A 27,807-nucleotide genomic window follows, 5' to 3' on the forward strand; every position below is an offset into this window, starting at 1 on the left:
CTGACGGATACATTCATCGTACGTCCCACTTTCATTTTTGTGGTTATTTCACGCAATATTGCTTCTATCGTATCACTGACAACTTTACGCAACCGCCACTGCTGTCGGTCGTTAAGAGAAGGCCTCGGTAACTGCGTTGTCCATGATGAGAGGTAGTACCTGAAATTTGTTATTCTCGGCACACTCTTGACACTGTGAATCTCGGAAAATTGAATTCCCTAAAGATTTCCGAAATGAAACGTCACACGTATCTAGCTCCAAGTATCATTCCGCCTTCAAAATACACTACTGACCATTAATATTGCTACACCACGAAGATGACGTGCTACACACGCGAAATTTAAACGACAGGAAGAAGATGCTATGATATGCAAATGATTGGCTTTTCAGAGAATTCACACAAAGTTGGCGTCGGTGGTGACATCTACAACGTGCTGACATGAGGAAAGTTTCCAACCGATTTCTCATACACAAACAGCAGTTGACCGGCGTTGCCTGGTGAAACATTTGTTGTGATGCCTCGTGTCAGGAGGAGAAATGCGTACCATATCGTTTCCGACTTTGATAAAGGTCGGATTGTAGCCTATCGCGATTGCGGTTTATCGTATCGCGACATTGCTGCTCGAGTTGGTCGAGATCCAATGACGTACCAGAATATGGAATCGGTGGGTTCAGGATGGTAATACCGAACGCCGTGCTTGATCCCAACGGCCTCGTATCACTAGCAGTCGAGATGACAGGCATCTTATCCGCATGGCTGTAGCGGATCGTGCAGCCGCGTCTCGATCCTTGAGTCAACAGATGGGGAAGTTTGCAAGACAGCAACCATCTGCACGAACAGTGCGACGAAGTTTGCAGCAGCATGGACTATCAGTTCGGAGACCATGGTTGCGATTACCCTTGACGCTGCATCACAGACAGGAGCGCCTGCAATGGTGTACTCAACGACGAAACTGGGTGCACGAATGGTAAAACGTCATTTTTTCGGATGAATCCAGGTTCTGTTTACACCATCATGATGGTCGCATCCGTGTTTGGCGAAATCGCGGTGAACACACATTGGAAGCGTGTATTCGTCAGCGCCATACTGGTGTATCACCGGGGGTGATGGTATGGGGTGCTATTGGTTACACGTCTCGGTCACCTCTTGTTCGCATTGACGGTACTTTGAACAGTGGACGGTACATTTCAGATGTGTTACGACCCGTGGCTCTACCCTTCATTGGATCCCTGCGAAACCCTACATTTCAGCAGGATAACGCATTACCGCATGTTGCAGGTCCTGTACGGGCTTTTCTGGATACAGACTGCTGCCCTGGCCAGCACATTCCCCAGATCTCCCACCAATTGAAAACGTCTGGTCAATGGTGGCCGAGCAACTGGCTCATCACAATACGCCAGCCACTACTCTTGATGAACTGTGGTATCGTGTTGAAGCTGCATGGACAGCTGTACCTGTACACCCATCCAAGCTCTGTTTGACTCAATGCCCAGGCGACTCAAGGCCGTTATTACGGCAAGAGGTGGTTGTTCTGTTTGACTCAATGCCCAGGCGAGTCAAGGCCGTTGTTACGGCCAGAGGTGGTTGTTCTGGGTACTGATGTCTCAGGATCTATGCACCCAAACTGCGTGAAAACCGAGTGAGGAGGCGCAGTGGTAGCACACTGGACTCGCATTCGGGAGGACGATGGTTCAATCCCGCGTCCGGCCATTCTGATTAAGGTTTTTCGTGATTTCCCTAAATCGCTCCAGGTAAATGCTGGGATGGTTCCTTTCAAAGGGCACTGCCGACTTCCTTCCCCATCCTTCCCTAATCCGATGAGACCAAGGACCTCGCTGGTTGGTCTCTTCCCCCAAAACAACCCAACCCATTGTGTGAAAATGTAGTCATATGTCAGTTCTAGTATAATATATTTGTCCAATGAATACCCGTTTATAATCTGCATTTCTTCTTGGTGTAGCAATTTTAATGGCCAGAAGTGTAAGTTGACTCCCTTCGAGCGGCCATAATCACGTCGGAAACCTTTTCATGTGCCTCACCTGAGTGCAACTGACAGTTCCACTTTTTTTTTTCCTTTATTGTATTTCAATTCCCCATCGGGGCGGGCTGGCAGCAGCATATGCGCTGCTCTTCAGCCGAAAGACATAGAACAAAACAATAGAAGACATTTAAAAACAGCAAAGGAGAGAAGAAGGCGAACATAGATATAAAAAAGGGGGAACATCATGGAAGGCAATATACAAAAAACGGGGTGACTGTAAAATGGAGATAAAAAAAACTGTTTAAAAGTAGCACACACAAAAAGCCACACACTGCGACGATTAAAAGAACACAAGGCACAGTATGACTGGAGCATAAAGGTGTTGACGGATGGCATAGCACACAACGTAACACTGACGGCGAACCTCAAGGCAGTACACAATTAAAATCACACCTCTGGACGCACACGAGAAACAGCACGAAACACAACACTGACATGGCACACTGATGATGATCAATACATAGGATCTGCCAGGTTCAAGGAGATGAGGGAGACCTGAAGAAGGGAGGGAGGGGAAGAGATGGGGGAGGGGAATGGGGGGCGCTCGGAAGAGGGCCAGGTAGGGAGGGATGTGGGAAGGAGAGAGGCAAGTATGGGGTGCAGGGTCTCAGGGGAGGGGGGGATGGAGGAAAATCCGCTCTGGGAGAAGGAGGAAAGAGGAGAAGGGGGCCCTGGGGAGGGGGGGGGGAACAAGGCCGGGCTATAGTTGGAAGGAAGGGTACATGTCACGGCGAAGTTCGTCATCCGGGAGGGGGAGGCGTTGGAAATTGCCCTGATGAAGGAGATGGAGGGTGCGGAGGTGGAGAGAGGGAGGGATACAGCGATAGAGGCGCGGCAACGGGCGAGGGGTGGAGAGGAAGGAGGAAACCAGAGGGTGGGGGGGATCAACCCTGTGAACAATGTAAAGGATGCGGAGATGTTGGAGGAACAAGAGGAGGTGGGGGAAGGGGATCAGTTCATACAGGAGCCGTGTGGGGGAAGGAAGGCGGATACGGAAGGCAAGGCAGAGCGCATGGCGTTCAAGGATTTGGAGAGCCTTGTAAAAGCGGGTGGGGGCGGAGATCCAGGCGACGCTGGCATAACAGAGGATAGGACGGATGAGGGATTTGTAGGTGTGGAGGATGGTAGAAGGATGCAATCCCCATGTCCGGCCGGACAGGAGTTTCAGCAGGCGGAGGCGGGAATGGGCACAAATTCCACCAATTCACTGCCCTTTTATACTGTGTGTATGCGATACTGCTGCCAGCTGCATGTGTGCATATCGCGAACCTACAACTTTCGTCAGTTCATTGTACATCAGATACTGAATGGTACCTCTCATCATTTACCAACCTGCAGTACATTCTTATCTTCGGCTTGTGTATCGTATTAATGCTGTGCTTGGGTAATTTACAGCTAATCCTTTCAGTCGTCCTCCTTGTCTAAATACTCTATTTATTCCGCCCCTACTTCTCGTTTGACGTTACTGAGCCGGTCAGAACTACTATCGGTGCGTCATGTGTATTGGCGTGGTTACTCAGTGAGATGTAAGTTCATCCTACGAAATAGTAGTCACACCTTGAAAGAGTACACTGATCGCTTTAGAGCGCTGTAGGTGGTTCAAATCTTATATCAGCATGTGATGGGAATCTTCACCGCTCTCGTCGGTCACTGTAATGAAACGTTGTATATGTACCAGTCGGTTATACAGAATCAACGCACTAAAATGGGTCGACGTGACAACGTTACAGAGTGATAGAAAGGAGATATCGAGTTTTGACAGTACTGTTACCCAAACTGCTCGCGTATGAAAAGGTACTGTCTAACGTATCTACCCGGAATGTATCCATATAACACTTTGGAAGAACACTCGTAAAAAGATGCTAACCGACAGGTACCGGAGATGAATTTCTCACCTTCTCAAAGACATTCGGTTGCAGTCCCGACAGAAGTTGCTGCTGTCTGGGAATGTAGGTCCACATGAAAGAAATTATGAGCGAACATTGCGAAACTAATTGTATCCAATGCACATTTGGTGTCGGTTACCTCTCAGAAGACTAATTCTCACAGTGGTACATGAAGCTGACCATCTTCATTGGGTCATAAATCACAGAATCTGAACAACAGACTGTAGCTGACTGGAGACATATGGTGTGACCGACGAGTTACTGTTTTCCTCCTTTCAAATAAAGCAAGGTGTAGAGCGTGCCAACAGGCCAATGACGCGTTTTAAAGTGTACTAAGTGCAGGCTGTAGGTCAGGCCAGCGGTGACTCCGTGATGTTATGGTGATGTTTCTCGTACCATGACTTCGGACTACTCAGTCAAGTTGACGTGAACATCAAGCAGACTGTCTGTTTCAATAATCTCGTTCACCAAGTGTTACTCTTCCTTCTACATCTTCAAGACAAGTGTGTTGTGGACAGTTCCGTTTTCCAAGATGACAAGAGCCGTATTCACAGCGCTGCACACAGACGTTCGTGGTTTGCCGGTTACTCAGATAACCTATCGCCACTCGACTGCCCCTCTAAACCACCCGATTTTAATTTCATACGAATTCTCTGGTATTATTTGGAACAGCGGGTGGAACGTAGCAGTCAGCAGGCCTGCAATTTTTAAGTCTACGGGGTCTATGTGGTGTCACCGCCAGACACCACACTTGCTAGGTGGTAGCCTTTAAATCGGCCGCGGTCCGTTAGTATACGTCGGACCCGCGTGTCGCCACTGTCAGTGATTGCAGACCGAGCGCCACCACACGGCAGGTCTAGTGAGACGTCCTAGCACTCGCCCAGTTGTACAGCCGACTTTGCTAGGAAGGGTTCACTGACAAATACGCTCTCATTTGCCGGGACGATAGTTAGCATATCCTTAAGCTACGTCATTTGCTACGACCTAGCAAGGCGCCATTACCAGTTATATTGAGATTGTAATTATGTATCATCAACAGCGATGTTCTCCAATTATGGATTAAAGTTAAGTATTCAAGCAACTACGTTCTTTTCTTGATAGGATAATTACTTTATCTTGTTCCAGACCTCACGCCAGTCTGCGTGAGATTAAACGCGTGCATTTCGGCCTCCTCTATAGGTTTATATGATATTGACTGAACTAGATTGATATAAGGATAGAAATACTAAAACGTTAAATTAAATCACCCGTAATATTAGCAAATTAAAAATTAAATTGAATGTTATAGTTATAACGTAAAACAGTACAATTTTATCCTACGAATATGAAACTGGAATTATATCCTGACAACTCCTGTTGAAAATAATCAATATTTTGTACCAATGTTTTACTTTATTAATAACAAGTAAAATATTGTCTTTTCTAGGTTACGAGATGCCTGATTGAGCTACTTTTATCTTCTGCTTTCATTGAGAATAATACTTCAATAAGCTGTTCCTTAACTACATATAAAAATCTCGTATGTTATAACTTTTACATAATACTTTCGATGAAATCAGTTCATGGAAGCTGTTCCCAACAAAATCTGTTATCTTACTCTGATTGAAGCGTAGTTTTGACAGTTAATAAATTTTATCAGCATTATACAAAAGTGGAGTCTTGAATCACATGGTGACAACTGTTTGTACAAATAAATGAAAATTCAGTGCTGTTAAAATAAAAAGAAAATTTCAAGGAACTTATGCTGTAGTCGGAAGTGTCTGTTAAGTTACATCAAATTTTCCTACGACATGAAAAAAGTTTAGGTTAAAGAACCTAGTCGATAGCGTGCTTTATTTCACCATTAAAGGAATCACAAGGTGCTATTTCATGATAACAAGATGGTTCTTGACTGACTGGGAGAATATTTTGAGAAAGTACTGCATTTATAGGCAGCAGCCGATATAGTATGATGAATATACACTCAGATGTTTCTGCAGGAATGTGTAGTCTTACGCTTCAATCGGCAGAGTGAAGCCTTTCAGGAAAATAACTTTGTTAACAGGTATCCGGTGACCTATGTCACTACAATGTCTTATATTATGCTCATAAAGTAAGCCTGTCACAAAGTGACTTGACACTCAGTCACCTTTACCAGTTATCAGAGCGCGTAATACAAAAATCAAAACTTCGTTTTCCTTTACTTACTTCTGACAAAGGGATAGTGCCATATCAACTTATTGCTAGCACTGTCACTGCGAATGCGTCTTCAGTACGTTAGACAACTAATAAATATGGGGACAGAAAGCAAATAATAGTAAAACAAGAGTGAAGAAGAGAAAGAGAGTGGCCAGCTGTCGCAATGTTGTTCTCCAATTCCACTTTGAGATGAAGCGGCCGAAACACTTTGTCCAACACAAAATGTGTTTACAACTGTCTTCTCATTCGATCGATATCAGTACAATGACTTGATAACGATAACGAGTAAAGTGGATGTGTGCAATTTCTTTCTCATAATGAGTACTATTCTGACTGTAATTACTGCCCGGTGCGTGAACAGAGCGACCAGCTATGCACAGCTTCCAGCACAAATGCGACGCCGGTATGCGCGCCGTGTGAACATCATTTATCACATTATGCGTTTGTGTGGATATATGCGTGCGTCAGAACATCTCTGAGCCAGATTAAGAAACATTTGTTCCAATTCCCGTGAAACACGATGACAACATGGGCAGTGCACTCGCCTGTGTTGTTGTTTGCCCGTGTGTGTGTGTGTGTGTGTGTGTGTGTGTGTGTGGGTGGGTGGGTGGGTCCGCACTAACGTGTGGAAGAAGTGGGAGGCGTGCTTCAACACAGCTCTGGAACAGATTAAGACACATGCGTTCTATTTTTCTCCGTGAAGCGTAGCCCACCCTGCATAATGGGAATTTGTAGTAAGGAGTTGTCGTTTTCTGAAACTTGCAAGACGAAAATAACTTCACTGTAATTAAGAGCAACGTAGCTTCATCTGTTATCGCCAACGGTGCTATGAAAAATCATTGTTGTATATTAACAACATTTTTATGCGAGAAATATTTATTAAATGACGAAAAGAGTTTCAGTCACTGTATTCTCTTGGATGACTTGTCTGGTCCTTAACGTGGTAAAATTCCGCAAAGCATGACTTTAACAGTCACCTCACTTAGAACAAAAATTCACTTCAGTTATCAAAAGAGGGCATTTATTTCCTACGGGAAGAAATTTAGTGCCTTCAAGTACTCGCAGAAATACATCATTCACAGTTTTCGCTATGATTTACAATTGAAGGGACTGACAAATCGATACTTAATGTTTTGGATATTTATAAACAAGTTAATAGCGAATTTCAAGCAACTGACTAACACAGAAATGAGACAAAAGGTAAAACACGTGTGAAAAGACATTATTCACTAATTATGAGTTTAAATAAATAAAGTTCATTACTCTTTCCTATAGAAAGCGAATGTCACATAATCATCAAAATCTCGCATGCACAGTTTCTTAATCATGACAGCGTCTTGCACCATATGATGAGGGCGAGGTTAAAAGAAGTATTTATATTTTCCTGTTGGTTGTTAGTACACACAGAATACCTTTTCCAGAAAACTTATGGTGATTAAGAAGAGCATTTTAATTTCACGGTTTACAAAGTTGTGTTAAATCTCACTTTCGATGCGTAAAGCAGATATAGGAAGAAAAATATAGTTATGTGTTAATAATAATAATAATAATAATAAGCTTCATATATGTAAAAACTAAAGTAAACAGTACAGAATAGAGTTGCTTGAAAGATGGATCATCAGATACATGATGGGTGCAACACAAATTACAGATGGACAGAATATAAGAAGTAAAGAAATCTACAAAAATATGCAAAAAGTATCACAAGTTATGAGAACATGAAGGTTAATTTTCTTTATACATCTGTACCGAATGAATGAGAACAAGCTAAGCAAATAAACGTTTCTGTAATTCTGGGCAACTATATCGACTATAACATGAATTATAATAAGAAAAGCACTGGAGTGAAACAACATCAGACGATCTGAAATAACAGAAAGAAACCTTTTTAAAAATAAAATATCAAATTTAGAAGACATTCAAAGCAGAAGAAGTGAGAACTCTGGAACAAAATGAACTGAAGAAAGAAAACGACAATATGGGTAGAAAATGCAAGCGAACTGGAAACTAAGGAAACAAGAAGAGGTAGGGAAGTCGTGTGATCCTACTTAGTCAGTACGGACATAAATAACAATAATAATAATATTAATAACAATAGTAACGAAGTAATGTTATAAGGAGAAGAAATGCGTAACGCCATGGGCCAAGAAAATGGGAGACTCACAACAGAGAAAATAGGACAGACTTCCCATTCGATACGAAACTAGCAGTGAGAAGATTTTGATTCCAGGTTATATCTATGCAGCAGGTTGTAAAAGACGCATAATAAATTAACGAAAACAATAAAAAGTAAGGTACTATTAGAATCTTCGTTAAATATTGAACTTACATAACCTCGGATAAACAGCACCTCTGAAAGTGCACGCTGAACATCTTAAAAACTTTTTGAAATCAGGAGCTCGTCATGAATACTGATTTGGTCATTGTACGATAACGCTCAAAAAACAAGGTAAACAAACAGAGATACATTAACCTATGAATTATTATTTAAAACGCCGTAAGCATGAGCGTCACATTTACGCACAAGCTAACAATACCATTCTGATTACGGAAGACGCTGGTAATGAATGGCCTACAGATTCTCCACTTAACAATAGCAACAGTAGGGTGGGATTGGGCATTCAGCCGCTCCACAAAGTTACATCATAATTACTGACCTACTTCCACTTCTAACTAGTTTCCCTCCACTGTCATAACATGTGTTTGGCAATGAAATAGTGCTGTAGCTAAGGGTGGCAAAGGCATATGACCTCACAAACTATTTCACAACAACGACTAAGTTATGGAGCCCAAAGACTAATGAGTCAACCCCTGGCATGAGCAAATATTTTGATTTTCATGTAATTTAATCGAAATTTCCCAACAACGTTTAGTGTTCTTGAGGGTATTTTTGTTCTGTCACTGCAACTACAAAAATGTGTGATTTTTTTCTCCAGACGCGTTTCGCTTTATTGAGGTAAAGCATCATCAGTGGTCATTTACCTCAATAAAGCGAAATGCGTCTGGTGAAAAAACCACGCATTTTTGTAGTTCCAACGACAGAACAAAAATACCCTCAAGAATTGTAAAGAAACTACGGACAATATGGAAGTTTCTTCGTCCCCAGGTCATAGGTTTGAGTCCCCTACCCGCCCCCCACCTCATGTCCCTGCTCCCTCCCCCAAGGGTCCCTGCACCACAGGTCCCTGCCTGTAAGGCAGGTTCAAGCCCCCTATACCCTAGGTTCGACCTATGAATACGTTAATATCGTAATTTCACGTAAATATACAAATTTAACAACATAATTACCGTAATTTCACAATAACACTTAAGTTTCAGAGCTACACTGATCTGCCAAAACATAATGACCACCTATCTAATAGCCGGTATCTCCACCTTTGGCACGGATAACGGAGGCGACGCCTAGTGGCATGGAAACAATGAGGCCTTGGTAGGTGTCTGGGGGGAGTAGGCACCATAACTGCACACACATCTGACCTAACCTCCGTAAATCCCGGAGGGGGGGGGGAGGGGGGGGGGAAGCGATAATCTCTGACGCCACTCTCAGTCCCATCTCACATGTGTTCTGTCGGGTTCAGATCTGGCGAGCTGGGAGGCCAGTATATCAACTGTAACTCGCCACTCCATCACATTCCTGGCCTTGCGACATATCACATTATCTCTTTGAAAAATGCCACTGCCTTTAGGAAACATGATCATCACGAAGGGGCGTACGTGGTCTGCAACCAGTGTACGATACTCCTTGGTCGTCATGGTGCCTTGCACGAGCTCCATTGCACCCAGAGATGCCCACGTGAATGTTCCCCAGAGCATAATGGAGCCGACGCCAGCTTGTCTCCGTCCCACAGTACACGTCATCAGACCATGCAACACATTGTCACTGCGCCAACTTCCAGTGCCGACGGTCACGTCCGCATTTCATTCGTAGTTGCCGATATCGTGGTGCTAGCATTGATATATGCAAGGGTCGTCGGTTGCGGAGGTCCATGTTTTAGGAGTGTTAGGTGCACTGTGTGTTCAAACACACTTCTGCTCTGCCCATCATTAAAGGCTGATTTTACTCCCTCTACAGTTCGTCGCCTGTCATGTTATACCAGTCTGCCCAGACTAAAATGTCCAACATCTGTAATGCGGGGTGGCTCCCCAACCCTACGACGTCTCGAGGTGGTTTAACCTTGGTTTCGCCACGTGCTGAAGACGCTAACCACAGCAGTCCTCCAAGACCCGACAAGTCGTGCAGTTTCCGAAATGCTTGTACCGAGCCTCGGGGCCATAACCATCTACCCTTGGTCAAAATCAGTTAGATCGCGCGCCTTCTCCATCCTACACACGGACAGTTCGCTCACTGATACTTCATGCACCATGCGTGTGTCTGACTAGCAGTCATTCCTCGCCAGGCGGCTCTGCTATCGCCTGGACGAGTTTGTATCGACAGTATGTCGGTAGTCATAATGTTCTGGATGATCAGTGTATGTGTAAATAATTTAATTTGCATTTAATTTCATATAATTAATTGTCGTGTGAAAACTCAAAACAACGCTCAGATGTATGAAATTGTGCTAAGTTCTCTAAGCTATGGTGCCTTGAGGTCTCAGGCATGTGAGTAACAACGTGTATTCCGTTAAGCTCCAGGGTTTCGAGCTTCTGAGAGCTGTAATTTCATCCATAACCTAAGAGACGTTTTTAATAAAGGTGTTAAGTTTTTCCCAACTCTTCAATGTTGTTGTTGTGGACTTCAGTCCAGAGAATGGTTTGATGCAGCTCTCCATGCTACCCCATCCTGTGCCAGGTTCTTTATCTCGAAGTACCTACTGCAACCTACATACTTCTGAATTTGCTTAGTGTATTCATCTCTTGGTCTCCCTCTACGATTTTTACCCTCTATGCTGCCCTCCAATACTGAATTGGTGATCCCTTAATGTCTCAGAACATGTCTTATCAACTGACCCCTTCTTCTAATCAATTTGTGCCACAAATTCCTCTTCTTCCCAATTCTACTCAATACCTCCTTATTAGTTACGTGATCTATGCATCTGACCTTCAGCATTCTTCTGTAGCATCACATTTCGAAAGCCTCTATTCTCTTCTTCTTCTCTAAACTATTTATCGTCCATGTTTCACATCCATACAGGGCTACACTCCAAACAAATACTTTCAGAAAAGACTTCCTGACACTTAAATCTATACTCGATGTTAACAAATTTCTCTTCATCAGAAACGCTTTCCTTGCCATTACCAGTCAACATTTTATATCCTCTCTATTTTAACCATCATCGACTTCTTCTTCTTCTTCTTCTTCTTCTTCTTCTACTTCTTGCGTCACGGCCTCTGTAGGACCACGGGTAGCATCTTCGTGAACTGCATTTTCCTCTTCTTCTCCCAGAACCTCTTCATTCTTTCTCTTCTTCTCTCCCGCTCTTCTTCCTATATCTTCAGTGTCCGTTTCTCCTGTCTGCTCCACTGGTGACACTCTAATCTTTTCCTGTATTCTTCTCTGCCATTGATCTCCGGTATATTGGTCGGTGTATATTTGTTCCTCCAATTTTCCTTTCCTTCGATCTTGATCCCCAATTCCAACCAGTCCTTCCGAAGTTCAACAATCCACATGGTTCCTGTCTTTCCCCTTGTCCTCCCTGTTGTTTCCCACACTCTCTTCGTCATTCTGTCCATACTCATCCTAACTACATGTCCAGCAAACCTTGCCCTTTTGAGTCTGATTTCCCCGGATATTGTTCTCATGTTTCGGTAAAATTCTTCCCTAGGTCTTCGCATCCACCTCTCTCCACCTCTTTTGGGACCTAGTATTTTTCTCAGTATTTTTCTCTCTTCTTTCTCTAGTTGTTCTGTCCCATTTCTTCCTAGTGTCATCGTCTCAGCTGCATATAATACTGCATTCCTCACCGTTGCCTTGTAGTAGTGGCTTAACTTTGCCTCTGTGGATATATTCGACTATATACCATTATCAAATGGTTCAATTGGCTCTGAGCACTATGGGACTGAACTGCTGAGGTCATAAGTCCCCTAGAACTTAGAACTACTTAAACCTAACCAACCTAAGGACAATACACACATCCATGCCCGAGGCAGGATTCGAACCTGCGACCGTAGCGGTCGCGCGGTTCCAGACTGTAGCGCCAGAACCGCTCGGCCACCAGCGGCGGGCTATAACCATTATCCTCGATTTGCTTCTGTTGTTGTTCATCTTATATCCTCCTTTCAAGACACTGTCCATTCTCTTCAGCTGCTCTTCCAGGTCCTTTGCTGTCTCTGACAGAATTAAAATGTCATCAGCAAACCTTAGAGATTTAATTCCTACTCCAAATTTTTCTTTACTGCTTACGTAATATACAGATTGAATAACATCGGGGATAGGCTACAACCCAGTATCACTACCTACCCAACCACTGCTTCCCTTTCATGCCCCTCGACTCTTATGACTGCCATCTGGTTTCTGTACAAATTGCAAATAGCCTTTCCATCCCTATATTTGACCCCTGCCACCTATACAATTTGAATGAGAATATTCCAGTCAGAATTTTCAAAAGCTTTCTCTGAGTCTGGAAATGCTAGAAACGTAGGTTTGCCTTTCCTTAATCTATCGTCTAAGATAAGCCGGGGGTCAGTATTTCCTCACGTGTTCCAACATTTCTACTGAATCCTGACTGATCTTCCCGAAGGTCGGTTTCAACCATTTTTTTCCATTATCCTGTAAAGTCATTAGTATTTTGCTACCGTGGCTTATTAAACTGATCGTTCGGTAATTTTCACACCTTTCAACACCTGCTTTCTTTGAAATTGGAATAATTATATACCGAACGAGGTGGCGCAGTGGTTAGCACACTGGACTCGCATTCGGGAGGATGACGGTTCAATCCCTCGTCCGGCCATCCTCGTTTAGGTTTTCTGTGATTTCCCTAAAAGGCTTCAAACAAAAGCCGGGATGGTTCCTTTGAAAGGGCACGGCCGTCTTCCTTCCTCGTCCTTCCCTAATCCAATGAGACCGATGACCTCGCTGTTTGGTCTCTTCCCCCAAACAATCCAATCCAATCCAATAATTACATTCTTCTTGAAGACTGAGGGTATTTCGCCTGTCTCACACATCTTTCTCACCAGATGGTAGAGTTTTGTTAGGGCTGGCTCTCCCAAGGCTATCAGTAGCTCTAATGGAATGTTGTCTACTCCCGGGGCCTTGTTTAATCTAACCCTATCAGGAGCTATCTGTTCCCATGGACTGATGCGTGCAACACGACATACATACTCCCACTTAATCAGTTTATGAACAGTTGTAAAATCTTCAACAAACTGCTCTTCTTCACAGTATGTGAAGCCATTACGTTTTGCATGAAACACCATATCACGCGGAAATACACAGCGTGAATATTAAGTTCGTTGTTTTATTTAAAATTTAGAAATTTGTGGTAAGGTCTTATGGGACCAAACTGCTGAGGTCATCTATCCCTACGCTTACGCACTATTTAATGTAACTTAAACTAACTTACGCTAAGGCCAACACGCACGCCCATGCCCGAGGGAGAACGTGCGACGGGGACAGTGGCGCGGACCGTGACAAGGCGCCCCTGACCGTGCGGCTACCCCGCACGGCAAATGTGAAGTGCTATCTGTTAGTAACACACCTCCAGCTTTCAACGTCCTGTAGAAACTTTCATGTGGAAGAACACAGTGGGAACATCTACTTCTATCTGTTTTATCTGTTAGTAACAATCAGTAATACACTCTCAACCTTCGAGACATATTGATATTAACAACTTTGTTTTATCAACGTATTTAACATACATGAATAAAATACGTTGTTACTATGTTAATTTTCTTAGTGCTCATTCTGCCTTACATCTGCACAATGTTGTCTAAATAACTGATTATTATATGCTATAAACTATGCTTTCAAACCAATAGGAGCAACGACATATTTCGTTACTCTATCTGTAATTCCAAATTGTACAGATTTATTACATATAGGAGTTATAGTTTGGTAGAGCAAGCATCTTATATGCTGTGTTCACGCGCATAATTCACAACAACGTCGAATAACGCTTTCATATACGGTTGCCATCGAATTAGACACTCTGTTGGAACTCACATTGCACTACATAAGCAACAAAAATTAATAATACATGAATGTTTCAAATAAATACGCTATGAAGGACCTCCTGATGATGATGATAATTTCATAATAGGAGTTCCATACACGTTCATGATGGGTGCGTTGTTGCCAAAGATAGTGATGTTCGGAGGAGGAAGACGAGCTAGATCATACTCTGCTGCCAACAAATCGTCGATGTACTTCTGCTCTCTGCATAATTCACTCCACTCCATCTCTGTATATCGCCCTTTAGTGTTACATCGAACATGATGAATTCTACTATTACTGCATAATCATGATGTGGTGGTATAACAACACTCACACGTTTAGAAGGAAGGAAGGAAGACTGGGTTTAACGTCCCGTCGACATCGAGGTCATTAGAGACGCAGCACAAGGTCGATTTTTATCAAGAATGGGGAAGGAAATCGGCGTGCCCTTTCAAGAAAACTATCCCGGAATTTGCCTGGAGTGATTTAGGGAAATGACGCAAAAGCTAAATCTGGACGGCTGGAGGAGGGTTTGAACCGTCGTCTTCCGTGATGCGAGTCCAGTACGCTAACCACTGTGCCATCTTGCTCGGTATACGTTTAGAAACACATGCTGTTAACACGTACGTACTGGTAACTCCAAGATTTATTTACCTTTCCACAGCAATATGATATCCCAGCTGACCTCTAAGCCCTCGAGCGTAAAGGAATATACGTTGTTGCACACATGCCTTAGTCCTCAAGCCACTGAATCTTAGAGTTCTTAGCGCAACTGCGTACACTTTAGCGTTGTTATGAAATTTCACACGAAAATTAATAATGTGAAAATACTTGCAAATTAAACTATTAACACATGACTCTGAAACTTAAATGATGTTGTGAAATGGCGACAATTGCATTTTTTGTTGTAACATTTACACTAGTAGACATTCTTGTGATATTAAGAGAATTATACTGTTTCGTGGTAACATTTACGTGAATTTGCGGTATTTACGTATGGAGAGGTCGAACCTAGGGCCTAGAGGGCAGAGGGCCTGGAGGTAATGGACTAGCACCCAAAATCAGGGGGCTAGAAGTTTAAAATACTTGTAACAATTGCGTACGCTAATCGTTATTGTGAAATTTCGATTAAATTACATGAAAATTAAAATATTTGCACATACAGCTGGGGACGAACCCAGAACCTTCAGGCTCTAGACCTTAAAGTTGTTGTGAAGTAGATTGTAAGGTCATATGCTCTTGGGCACCCTTAGTTCACATGTTATGGCAGTGGAGGGCAATTTCTTAAAAGTGAAAGTACGTCAGAATAATAAGGATATGATCTTGCGGAGCGGTTGAATGCCTAATACCACTCTCCTAACGATACCATACTTAAAAATACTAAATATCTGTAGAAACTATCCCTCGAGAGACAAATGGTTTCATTTAAGTCGCTTACCTCTCTTCTCATGAATTAAAGCTACAAGATCATACAGTGATTCACTAGATAGAATACCGAATGTTGAATTATATTAACACAAGTAACAAAGCGAATTTTAAAAGTAGCTATCGATCAATAACACTTTACAGAGAAAGGTCCAAAACTAGTTTGAGGAACCTATTTAGTTATCAAAATCTGGGGCTCATTTCTTGGTTAAAGAAGTTATGCTGTAAGACTGTTGAAAATGGAAATTTCAAAGTAGAGAAGATCTTTGCGTCTTCCACACAATCAAAGAGAACGTATTATTCAAGTGCAGATCTGTCGAGTGTACACTGAGTGAATGCCGTAGAACAGGCCTGTTCGCCGATCCGCTTGTGCGCGCTCGCACCTCAGCAGTGAACAACCGGACGGAACACGGCGAGCAATGGTAGGGGGAGAGCAGGGTAGAGAAGAGGAGGAGAGGGGAGGAGGAATAGGCACAAGGCAGCTGGGCGCGACAACCTGTTGTCAACGAGACTATTCTAAGGCAACTAACTATGTATTGCTTAAAGGTGGCTAATTAATGCCTTTCGAGGCAACTTTATTTACTAAAACTGTTGCATTGATGAGAAATGACATTAAACGAAACTTACGTTTCTTTTAGTTGATGAGACAAAGATCGTGGGGCACCTAAGTACGAATCAAGGCATTTGTTACAACAGATATAGCCTTATGATGCATGTCATTTTCAGGCGAATTTTAAATTGACATCGGCATGTATTTCGTGAATATTTCATTAAGATGTTAAACACAGAATCAAATTATGTCAGCAAATATTACTTATTTTGCTTTTTACTATATCATCAATGTCTTGAACCACTTTCTGAGTACTGCTAATTCGAAGATAAGACATTAAACTCAAGTCTCTCAGTGAGGTTCTGTAGATAAATTTCGTTCTCATTGTCGCGCAAAAAGTTGCCACTACAAATATGTACGTGCAAACATCGATATAATCACAGCTGCAAACTTGTGAAGATGTGGAAAATAATGTCGTACCGGTACAAAATTTTTATACGAGTCTGTAATACTTGTTTTATTATGAAACTTGTCACTCAAGTATGTATCACACTGTATGTCTGGGAGTTGTAACTGTAGACAGACATGCTGCGACGTGTTATAAATTGTTTCTGGTCAAAAGAGCTAATCTCCACTTCAAGCATTACGCCATTGAGTATATACGCTTGCGTTTAAAACTGCAACGAACTTATCATATCGTCATTCCTCTGAAGAGGGCGCACGGTTTGCATCCTACTCTACACAATGAAGTCCGACAGGCACATTTTACCACCAGGGCTCACTGCTCAGGCCATGAGCGAGCGTGAGGTCTGCTGTGAATGATAAGAGTGAATACTTGGGAATCCTTAACGTATTTTCACGATAAAACAGCAATTTTTAATGAAAGGTACTCAAACTGATGCTCGTTCTAGAAACAAATCCGAACACGAAATTGAATGATACGGTCATATTTTTAGACGTGTTTAAAATAAGATATAATGGTATCCCTGCTCTTCAACACGATTGTGGCTATAATGGAAGCAGAAAATCGAAATTTACTGGAGAATTAGATTAGGGTACATAAGACACATTCTCCTGGTGGGTTTCCTGACATCGCAGATCACTCGTAAGTAGCTTCATATTCAGTTGAGGCAGTTACTAACTAGTTCTAACATTTAAAAGCTTAGTTTTAAACTGCGTATATGCAAATCACGAATTCACGTACATGAGAGAAATATTGAAAAAATATCACAGAGAAAAGAAAACCATTAAGTTAAACTTGTGTTGTATTTAGTTAATGCCGTTTACAAAAGCTAAATGTACTACTTTGACACTGAAATACACTCATGCTCATAAATTAAGGATAATGCTGGTACATGGTGAAACAACGCTTTGGTGGGCGATTTGCGGGTTTAAATCACCTTGGGGTATAACCATGCGGTGCAATTGACCTGCGGTCGTCGCATGGTGGCACTGGCAGTAGTCCACATACGCAGAGGTGTGTTGGTGCATGTCAGAGTACGGTGCAGGGAGTAAGTGTGCAGACGTTTTCAGTCGTGCTAATGGTGACGGTGTGTTGAAAATGGCTCAAAGAACACATATTGATGACGTTATGAGGGGTAGACTACTAGGGCGACAGGAGGCTGGTCAAACATAGGAGGTCGTAGCACGGGCCCTCCGTGTGCCACAAAGTGTGATCTCAAGATTATGGCTTTGAGCACTATGGGACTTAACTTATGAGGTCACCAGTCTCCTAGAGCTTAGAACTACTTAAACCTAACTAACCTAAGGACATCAGATACATCCATGCCCGAGGCAGGATTCGAACCTGAGACCGTAGCGGTCGCGCGGTTCCAGATTGTAGCGCCTACAACCGCTCGGCCACTCCGGCCAGCTCAAGATTGTGGCAACGATTCCAGCAGACTGGAAACGTGTCCAGGCGCTACAGTACGGGACGTCCTCAGTTTACAACACAACAAGAAGATCGATATCTCACCATCAGTGCCCACAGACGGTCACGGAGTACCGCAGGTAGCCTTGCTCGGGACCTTACCGCAGACACTGGAACAGTTCTCTCCAGACACACAGTCCACAGACGACTGAACAGACTTGGTTTATTCGCCCGGAGACCTGCAAGGTGCATTCCACAGGAGAGCCCGTAAAGCCTGGTGTCAAGAACACAGTACATGGTAATTGGAACAGTGGTCCCAGGTTATGTTCATGGACGACTCCAGGTATAGTCTGAACAGTGATGCTCGCCGGGTTTTCATCTGGCGTGAACCAGTAACCAGATACCAACCCCTTAATGTCATTGAAAGGGACCTGTATGGAAGTCGTGGTTTGATGGTGTGGGGTGGGATTATGATTGGTGCGCGTACACCCCTGCATGTGTTTGAGAGAGGAACTGTAACAGGTCAGGTGTATCGGGACGTCATTTTGCACCAGTATGTCCGCCTTTTCGGGGGTGCAGTGGGTCCCACCTTCCTCCAGAGAGGTGATAACGCACGGCCCCACCGAGCTGCCATCGTAGAGGAGTACCTTGGAACAGAAGATATCAGGTGAATTAAGTGGCCTGCCTGTTCTCCAGACCTGAACCCCATCGAGCACGTCAGGGATGCTCTCTGTCGACGTATCGCTGCACGTCTTCAAACCCCTGCGACACTTCAGGAGCTCCAACAGGCACTGGTGCAAGAATGGTAGGTTATACCCCAGCAGCTGCTCGACTACCTGATCCAGAGCATGCCAACCCGTTGTGCGACCAGCGTACGAGTGCATGGTGATCATACTCCATATTGATGTCAGGACACATGTGCAGGAAACAAAGGCGTTTTGTAGCACATGTGTTTCGGGACGGTTTTCTCAACTTATCACCAATACCGTGGAGTTACAGATCTGTGTCGTGTGTGTTCCATATGTGCCTATGCTATTAGCGCCAGTTTTGTGTAGTGACACGTTGTGTGGCACCACATTCTGCAATTAGCCCTAATTTATGAACATGAGTGTAGTACAAAAACACCTTACGTGGCAAAATATAAAAGTGTTCACCAAAAATAAGCTAAATAGAAATTATTAAAATAGATTATTAGGGAATATTTTGGGATGAAATAAATTTTTATGGAAGTATAGAGTAAATTTTATTACTTCAGTGTCTATAACCACACTAAAAATTACAGATATAATTAAGAGAACAACAATTTCTTTATTCGGAATTCGCTAAAGAATCAGAGCCAGCACGTTTAAAATATCTCTCTAAGAGGAATCAGTAACAACAGGAGTTGGCAAAATTTTGCACGATGAGAGCAACAACCTTTTTTACCTCAGAGATAACATAAACAAATATGAAGATACCAGGAAAAAAGGCAAGACAAAGTTATACACAAGTGAGCTATTGAAAAGAACGAAAAGTTAAGGCAAAATATGATACAGATTTCACAGGAGGGATAAAATGTATTTGAAATGGTCGTATTCAATAAATGCTCACATAATCAAAAAGTACAATAGTAATAAAACGCCAATCGATTTAGCGATCAACTTACTACGCAGTACATATAGCCAGGCTGCGCGGGATTAGCCGAGCGGTCCAAGGCGCTGCAGTCAGGGACTAAGCGGCTAGTCCTGATGGAGGTTCGAGTCCTCCCTCGGGCATGGGTGTGTGTGTTTGTCCTTAGGATAATTTAGGTTAAGTAGTGGGTAAGCTTAGGGACTGATGACCTTTCCAGTTAAGTCTCATAAGATGACACACACATTTGAACACTTTGCAGAAAGCTGTTTGTTTCAGTGTCAGCATGTCTTCGATAAATAAAGGTAATGTTTGTTTATTTTTAATAATGTTGAACTGTAACCCAACTTTTTCGAATAAATTATTGTTTATTTCTTCTCAGCAATACGGTGATACATTTGTTTTTGTTTTCTTTCCATCTGTTACTGGGTCATCATTCGGCAGTATACTTCCAAATTCACAAGAGGGAATGCAAGAGAGAGAAGAGAGTGAAGTAGAAGAGGAGTGTTGTGTACATAGTTCCACATAGTCAGCGCGTACACAACTTTCCCACTACAGCGCGCCCCGCTAAGCACAACAGCACAGGCGCAGCGCTCGTCCATCTCCACACTACGAGATGGCACTGCCTTAGAGACGGACCAAATTCTGCTTCCGCTGATCCGCGTATTAATATGTAACGCAGCCAATGAGATTGCTGCTAACGTAGAACCTTTTCTCCTTGCGTATCACACTCGCACAGAGATACCTGAACGTGCGAGGTATTATAATGAGTGTACAGACCTCCAATTACTCAGTCTGCATTAGTCTGTACCAGTCTATAGTCAAGTTTCAGTCTGCGACTAATAAGATTATCATATTCCTGTACATAGCCATGAAGAGAAATGTATAGACACTTTGTCAAGTATCAGAGATACGTGAGAATAAGATTAACGTACCAAGACCAAAGGAGCTTCAGATTGTCAATTGTAAATAGCATCCAGAATCAAGTTACGTAAGGTTTATGCTTGTTACTATTTTAATAAATGTGTGTGAAAATTAATCAAGTTCTGTTTAAAGTTGGTCACCGTCAATCTGCTACTCAAAGCGTGCAAGTGGCATTTCTATCGTCTGACCTAACGGCAGAAGATAAACACGCCACGATAAGACCATGAGACATATTGCTGACACTCTGCTACTTCGTTAGAGCAACAAGTCAAATAATCTGATGGTGTGTGTACCGAAGGTCTTACAGTACGCACACCACAAGGAGTAATGTGATGAAAAGATTGTGCATTTCCAAAGACGGAACGCCCCAGAGTACCAGAGCCCGTGACTTCACAAACAGCAAGGATGATCTGCACCTTGCATGTACCTTAGATGATGAATGAAACACAGAAAGTCGTTTCAAGTGTGGGTTGCCTTGACGTAAAGGTACACATTTGTGCAGTGCATTAAACTAATTTTTTATTGCAATTCCATAGAAATTGCCGAATAATGAAAAATTTTCTGAGTGTACTTTCACACATAATAATATTTTACAGGTATTACATCAATATATATATATATATATATATATATATATATATATATATATATATATATATATATATATATATATCTGTTTTTGTTCAAATGGTTCAAATGGCTCCGAGCACTATGGAACTTAACATCTGAGGTCATGAGTCCCCTACACTTAGAACTACTTAAACCTAACTAACCTAAGGACATCACACACATCCATGCTGCAGGCAGGATTCGAACCTGCGAGCATAGCAGCAGCGCCATTCCGGACTCAAGCACAAAGAACCGCTCGGCCACAGCGGCTGGCTCTATTTTTGTCAGTTCATAATTAAAATCCGTCAAAGCAATCTGTGGAAACATGTTATTACTAGGACAAAAAACGTATTTGAATCCTGATGCACAATATACTCCCCTAATGTACACATCAACAAAAGTGTTGCATCACCCCGCTATGTCGTTTAGGTGTGTTGCCACTGTGACTGTTCCATCAAAGCAATTGCTAGAAACATATTATTACTAGGACATAAAACCTATTTGGATCCTGAAGCACCAAATACATCCCCCAACGCACACATCAACAAAAGTTTTGCATCGCCCCGATATGTCGTGTCGGTGTGTTGCTGCTGAGACTGTTCCTTCACCGACGGGAAAGTAACCACTGACGTTGTTTGTAAACATACACACAGCTAACCACGAGCGCCATCTACGGGTAGAACGCTGCACGTGAATAGGCTGCAGCAGTTCAGTTAAAAAAAAATCACAATTATGGACGCATTAGAGACCTCTGTCGACCAGTAGAGTCAACGTACCACGATGGACTGTTGTGACCAAGCATCGCGTTACGCACAGAAGGCTTGTCAACGGTGGAAGTTGCTCGACGCGTGCACCGACGTCAAAGTGATGTGGTGTGGACAGAGAATCAATTCCAGTTTACATGCAGTGTTCACGACTTACACCATGCAGGCCGTCCTTGCTCGAGAGGTGCACAAGTTGATCGATATCTGCGACTTTTGAGTGAGAAAAGAAATAAAATAAAACCGTGGGCTGAGTATTCCAGAATGGATTTTTGTGTTCGAAGTTGCTATAAGACGTGATGTATCGCATTAAACTGGTATGAGACGATTACATGATGGGAATCTCCATCCCCAACTACCTTGACGATCACCACGGTGTACACCACAATACCATACACTCTGTTGCAGGTGGGCAACAAATAGTCCAGAATGGACGCTCTAGGATTGGCGTCTGTGCTGTTTACGGGCAAAACTCGGACCTGCTTGTACCCTGACAATTGCAGACAACGTGTTTGGGGACGTCCTGGTAATATCGAATGCATCCAACAGTGTGTCTCATATGTGCAGCAAGGCGGTGGCGGTGTTATGTTCTGATGTGGCCTTAAGTGAGGCCACCGTACAGCTTTCGTGGTTGTTGAGATCCACTTCACTGCTCTGGAGTACAGGAATGACATTCTGCAACCAATAGTGGGATAGCATCGCCAGCATCACGGTAACAGTCTCATATTGTTGGGTGATAACTCGAGCGCTCATCGTGCTGTTCTTTTGGAAACGTTCCTTCAGAATGCTACGGTCACCAGAAAGGAGTGGCCTGCCTCTTCCTCGGACATGAACCTAATGGAACATGTGTGGGATCGATTGAAACAAGCTGTTTATGGACGTCGACAACGACCTCGTACTTTGCGCGACTTACGCAGGATCGCCATTGAAGAGAGGAACAATTTGCACCCGAGCAATGGCTTGATGATCACATCAACGTTACCCCACTACGAACGCAAGCCTGTATCCGCGCAAAGGGACGTTCCACCACGTACTGGCGTTGCTGAGGAGTGCTGAGAAAAATAGCCCATGGGAAACAGACGTTGCCGTTAACAAATATTTCTTTTTTAATTATTATTTTGTGATCTGGACACATTGTAAACGAATACATTCGCGAGGCTGAGAGACAGTTTTGGTTTTCTGTGCCATGAGCATCGAAATAAAGGAGTGGTACAAAACTATTGTTGAAGTGTGTACTTTGATGAATCACAACATATATTTAAATTGATTATTTTAGTATTACGTTGTCCTATAACAACGTATTGATCACCAATATAAACTCATATATTTTCGAACTTCAGACACCAATAAAAACGCCGCCACCATTGGCGTCTAGCCAATCTTCGTGATGCACACTGCCAAAAAAATGCAACACTCACGAAGACAAGGTCATTTATTGACAAGTAAGGTGGCACGTAGTTCATCATGGTAGGAACACACATTTTACAAAAAAAGGTGCCCAAATATCGCATCAATACAAAGTGTACCCCCTCTGACGTCAACCCAGGCTTGAATTTTCAAGTGCAAACGATCATGAAGGTGCCGAGTGCCAATCCTGCAATGGACTGTCCCAAGCACCTCCCGCCTTTTGGCGCAAAATCGGCAACGGTTCCTGTAGGTCCTAGAGAACGAGTACGAGCATATTTCGTCGTAGCAGCCATGTGTGCATGTGCTTCGTTCCGCTGAGGAAGAGCTTCTCCTATCTGTCAAAGAAATTGCAGTAGCATGGGGATAACGGATTGTGCAATGTAGCAGGGACTGGTTAGATTACCCTACAGAAACACTACATGTGACCGTGAGTTGTAACTGATAGTTCTCCCACACCATCTAGCCTGGGATGAGGCTTATACACTGTAGGGAAATGCACTTTGGAACAGGCAGCTCATCAGGTCTACACCATACATGTGTACATCCGTCACTCACATAGGTACAGGATCTACACTCGCCACTGAAGGCAGCAGAATGCCATGCCACTCTACAGTCAACTCTTTCACGACTCCAGGTAAACATGCTTGGCGGTGTCGTGGTGTCAGTGGTAGCCTGGCCGGAGGCACATGTGATCTTAATCCTGCCATCAGCAGACGGTTCCCGGTGGTCCCTGATGACACAGTAGGCGTAGCATGTGCCCGAATGTCATATCTGGATGATGTCGGTCGTCCATCACTGCTCGTACTGTGCACCGATCTCGGCGTGCGCCTGTGCTATGCGAATGTCCAGAACCTGATCTACAGGAGTGGGAACGATCCACAGACCACTGCTGAAAGCAGCGACTTATCACCCATACATTGTGTCCAACACGTGCAGGCGTCCGTCGATACGTCTATCTGTCATGCAGTAGGTACAAAATGCAACTCCTTTCAGATGACTGCGCCGATCAGCAGGAGCAGGTAATCGTTGATGGGACATGGTTGTACACTAGAATGTATGTTGCAAATACTGTTCGCCTTCAAACTCATCACGGTTACTGCCTGCAGAGTCAAAACAGAGGGTGTACAGACAGGTCTTCTGAGTATTATACGTTGGTGCCACTGAACACTGGCATTGAGAGTGTTTCTTTTCATTCCGGCAGCGTATATTTCAGTCTTAATTTAGAGTATCATCGTTATTCACTTCTGATTTTAGCCAGCTTTCTGTTCGTAATACCACATCTGTATCTACAATCAATGAGTCATCTTGTGGTGTGTGGGGGAGCTTTCTTTGTGCCCCACTGTCACTTCCTCCCTTTCCTGTTCCAGTCGCGATTGGTCTGCGGAGAAACAATCGTTGGTAAGCCTCTGTGTGAGTCTGAATCACTTTAACTTCACCTTCATGTTATTTCCACGAGATTTTCCTAGGAGGAAGCAATACATTGCTTGATTTTTGTAGAAACGGATGCTCTCGGCATTTTGACTGTAAACGAAACGGTGGTGCAGAACTCTTCTCTTACAGTTTGGTGGTCTCCGTGATGCTTCGGCGATTACTAAACAAATGTGCAACGAAACGCGCTACCATTCTTTAGATCTTCCCTATTTACTCTGCGAGTCCTCTCTCGTATCAGAGGTTGACAAACAACATTCAAGAATCAGGGTTACGAGGGCATTGTAAAGTAACTGCTTTGTGGTTAGACTACACTTCCTGAAGATTTTTCCAATGAAACTCACTGTGTAATCTGCCTTACCTGCAGTTAGTTTCATGTTATCGTTCTACTTTGAACAGCTCCGTACACAAAACCTTACATAACTTATAGATGTGACTGCATCGGTCACTTGTCCGACAGGCGTGAAGTTTATGCAGCAAATGGACTTTCCGTCTATTTATGCACAGTATGTCAAATTTACTTATGTTGAGGATCAACTGCCAATCCCTGCACGAAGTGTAGATCATCTGTAGGTCTTCCTGCATTTCGCTACAACTTTCCATCGTTGCTGTATACAACAGTATATTCGCGAAAAGCTTCGTGAAACTTTCGACGTTATTCTCTAGGCTGTTTGTATGAGAGTACGTAGTGTGAACAGTAATCTAAGCTCAGGGCTGGGGAAGTTAAGCGCATAATGGCTTCTCGACCCAGTTAATATTAACTTTCATTATAATGCAGGAAGAAATAAAAAGAGTCAGCAGAGCAAGGCAGGCTGATTGCTACAGCCTTTCTAATCAAGTCACCTGTCAGTTGCCTGAGCTGTTCTTTGCGTGCTCTAGTCAAGACATGCTACCGCCTCAATACTTACGGAATAGTGGTGCTGTATCCACAACGCTGCTGTTATGCATTTAACATCGTTGCACCACACAACAACAACAGAAAACGAAAAACACAACATGAATTTGGTATTTCAAATAAAGAGGAAATACAAGTATATCGAAGGTTACAGTACAAAACAATACTACTTTACCATTGCGACTAGTATATAAACAGAAAGTAACACTAAAAAAATTACGCAAGAAATGTCAGAGAAAGACGAAAACAATGAACATTCATATTATTGTTATGAGAGTTCGTATAATTAGACGGATATCACAAACCAGACATAAATTAACCATAGATGCTATGTTGTAATACATGAATCTAATCTATAATAAATTTTGTAGTATATGTAGTCTGTGGTAATGGCCATTGAACTAAAGATTTATTGGAGAATATCAGACTAAATACCTTTCAGAAGTCAAAATTTTCAAATGTTATTGTATTGGGCTACCAGTTTCAGCGATGTATTATGCCATCTTCAAGTCTGCTGACCATCGTGTAGGAAGATTCCCACTTTTATCCAGTCTAAATAGAAACCAGCTTTCAAATATTCCGTAGATTTTTGAGACAGCGATCACATCAAACGTCAACTGCCGATGATGTTTGAACTGGGTTAAGGCACAAGGTAAAACACGAAATAGCTACTCTCCCATGACTTTTTTTTCGGGTGTTTCTGGCACATTTTTAGTGTTCTTTTAATTTAAAGGTTGACGTTGGTTGTATTACTGAAGCTCTACATATGCTATATTGCAAATTGCCTACATTTTTACACCGTCTGGAAGAGTAGTAATGCTGTTTTCAAGTATATATATTTATATATATATATATTTGGGTGTGCGTGTGGTTCTACTGGATCTGAAGCAAACAGCATGTGTTTAAAAGGCTGCTAAATAATAATGTATACTATACACTGTGTGCTGGTCTGGCTACGAGTGTGGTATTTTACACGTTTATATTTTGTAATGTCTTATTAATAATTGATTGTTTGAGGTGAGCTGCTTATTGGTATTAGATTATTTTAGGGGACTAGTTCCTGCCGTTGCTCATCATCTGTGGTATTTGTTTTACATATATAGAATACCGGGCCTGATGTCACTTAAAATAAACAGCTCCAGGAGTTCATTTACAGCAATAATGTACATTTCCCCCTGTTCACCTTGAACTCTGCTCTCTAATAAGCACACTGCAGGCAATAAGATAAATTCTAACCTTAATATTGCCGTCATCGATTAACCACGTAATAAATAAAGACAATTCAAGGCTTATTTAAAGTCATTTAATATTCCAAAATTAGAAGAATTGTTTTAAGTCTGCTACAAGCACTCTCAGATGGCAGGCCTAAATCCTCTGTTGGTGCATCGAGCTATGGGTGCCTAAAACGAATGACAAGTAACAGAAATAAAGGTTTTGAGACGATTCAAATGTTTCAGTACAATGGATCAATGGATAAAATCAGCAACCAGGACGTAAGGAGAAGATCTCCACAAGGCTATAAAAAAAAAAAAAAAAAAAACGAAGAAAACAGGAATGGATCGTCCACATAGTTTACATGAACAATGAGCTCCCACCTAATAAGTACCGGCCGACAGGCAAAAGATGCTGAAAACGACCGAAGAACAGATTTTTTTTTTTTCATTTTTTATTTGGTCTTGAACGTGAGTGCACTACTTATTCACCAATAATTACACTTAACTTATGGGAATTCACTATCGATGACTTCTGACGTTGTTTGTCTTTCGTTGTGTGGCGGCGCTAGTATTTACAGTGTGTGTGTGTGTGGGGGGGGGGGGGGGATTGTCTTTCGGCATATGCTCTATATACCGAAGCTTTAAATGTCCTTGAACAGGGCTCTCTTGTCGCATTTGTGTTTTGACAATGACAAGGTGTGCACCTGTTCAATTATCAGCAGTTGTCGATGACGTCATCCGGCAATATTGCCGTTAGATATTTAAACAGTTACACTAATTACTCTAATTAACCTTCAAGGACTGCACTATTTAGTCATTAACAAACACAAGATATGGATTTTTTAAACATATGAAATAACTGAACAGCATGTCTTCGCAATTAATAATAAATAAAAAGATAATTACGTTCTAAACACGGAA

The sequence above is a fragment of the Schistocerca americana genome, chromosome X, assembly GCF_021461395.2.
Source record: "Schistocerca americana isolate TAMUIC-IGC-003095 chromosome X, iqSchAmer2.1, whole genome shotgun sequence".
In the NCBI taxonomy this organism is placed as follows: Eukaryota; Metazoa; Arthropoda; class Insecta; order Orthoptera; family Acrididae; genus Schistocerca; species Schistocerca americana.